The sequence below is a fragment of the Triticum aestivum genome, chromosome 7D (genome assembly GCF_018294505.1).
Source record: "Triticum aestivum cultivar Chinese Spring chromosome 7D, IWGSC CS RefSeq v2.1, whole genome shotgun sequence".
Classification (NCBI taxonomy): domain Eukaryota; kingdom Viridiplantae; phylum Streptophyta; class Magnoliopsida; order Poales; family Poaceae; genus Triticum; species Triticum aestivum.
The window spans coordinates 24,953,704-24,955,703 of record NC_057814.1 but is presented as its reverse complement, the minus strand read 5'-3'; the positions used below and the strand labels follow the sequence as shown (position 1 = coordinate 24,955,703).

The window sequence follows — 2,000 nt, the reverse complement described above, 5'->3', positions numbered from 1 at the left end:
TTGTCCCTCGGGAAGCATGCTCAAACAACCTAGCAATAGTTCTCCAACTTGCATTTTTCATTGGTACTATCTAGAAAAGGTTTATGAAATTCTCAAGTGGAAATATTATCCTCACGTATAGAACACACTAGTGATATATAACTTTATTTTCTTTGTAGCATGTAGACCATGCACAACCTGAAATGGCATGTGATGTTGAACAAAAGGGAGTACTTAATAGACTTGCCATTTAACAATACACGATACAAACATTGGTCCTTGACCTTAGGTGGAAACATTTTTTGCATGAAACCCATGATATATACTGCATAATTATATCTGCAATGTATCAATAACCATTGTCCCTTGGGAGAAATGTTCATAGAGCCCAGCAATATAGTCCTTGACCTTAACTTTCCTATACAATGCTGGTCTCTTCTCATTAATCAGCTGAGGCGATGGCTCGATTTCTCTCTCGTGGTCAACAGAGTAGTCTAGAGCCACTGATAGCCTCTCTTTCTTTGCATTTGTCACGACCCTATGCACAGGGCTCTTGAAGAACCCATTGCTCATTATCTATGCAACAAACTTTAACTCAATCAGCCGAAGACCTTAGAAACTTTCAACAAAATGATATTATGTTTCAAAATACCTGGCATGTAACTTTGATTGTTGTGTTTTATATGGATATGTTAGGAAAGAGTATAAATTTGTTATACTATGAAAGTATTTTTCATCAAAAGGCTAACATTTTAACCTGACCAAATAAAGTTAGTTTATTAGAAAAAGCGCACCTCAGTCTGATCTCCTATAATGACCAGGAGGGTGCGAGGTATGATCGGTACATCCCACCACACCCCATCTCTTAGAACTTGAAGGCCACCGACGTTGTCATCGACCATGAGAATTGTAAGAACAGTTCCATCGCAGTGAGGCTTGAGACCAAATACAAGCTCTGGCCTTGGACACTGTGGGTAGTAGCTGCATCTCACGTTAGTTTCAGCCTTCTCCCCAAGCTGGTCTACAAAGTAGTCGTCGTGGTTAAGCTCCACCAGCTTTGCCATTGCCCGAAGTAGATCGTCCTTCACTCTCCCACATTTCTTTGTGAACTCATGCAGAACATCTCTGCAAACACACAAAATATGAGCCACTGATTCTTAAACCCGGAGCTAGGAAATTTGGGAAGACATGGCTCAGATCAATCGATGACCTGAAGTTTTCGGGATGTGTTGGCCAGAGGGTGATGTGCCGCTCGTCCTCGGGCTCCACTTTGAGGTAGAGGTGGTCAGACTAGTCTAGGATCTGGTCTGGCGATCTCACCCGGTCGTTCCCGTACCCCTCAAACTGGAACTGCTCGCCGTCGATCAGGTTGGTGTACCTATGCTTGTCTTCGAGTGGCCGCCAGAAAAACTCCCTCGACGCGGTCATCATGTCGTCCATCATGGTGGCTTCTATGCCATGCTTACTTAGCTGCATGCAGGAACGTGCATATGAAGCAACATGAATACGAATGCTTGATCTTGCTAAAAATTGGTGGAGTACTATACCGGGTGCTCAAGTGCTGATAGAATTGTTACTTACAAGGAAGAGGCCCCACGACTCGAGCGCAGACCGAAGCTTGGATGCCTCACCGACGGCCGCACCGTCTTTCTTGAAAAGACAGCAGAGGTCAATGACAGGAATCGGTGCTGCGACCGTCGTGGCAAGCTGCTGGTCGTGGTGACCGCGCACCATGTACTGTGCTGGCACGTCGGGCTTGCCGATGTTAGCGAGCTCCTGCACGGTCATTGCTTTGGATTTTCCCATGCTTCCCATAGTTGCACTTGCACAACCTTCACGTACGTATGAATACTTTATGGGCCTTATATTTATTACCCCATCCGCCCCATAATACAACAATGTTTTTGAAGCTAGCTTAAAAAACGTTCTTAATTATATTATGGGACGGAGGGAGTAAAAGGGAGTACCAAACAGAAGAATCTCAAATGTATTATAGTTCCATTTTTTAAACCCGATTGGAC

The 2,000-nt window shown here is 44.2% G+C and overlaps 1 pseudogene; it reads right to left on the bottom strand.

The window, feature by feature from the left end:
- Positions 1-312: 312 nt before the first annotated feature.
- Positions 313-1,794, bottom strand: LOC123163762 (jasmonate-induced oxygenase 4-like; annotated as a pseudogene).
- Positions 1,795-2,000: the final 206 nt, after the last annotated feature.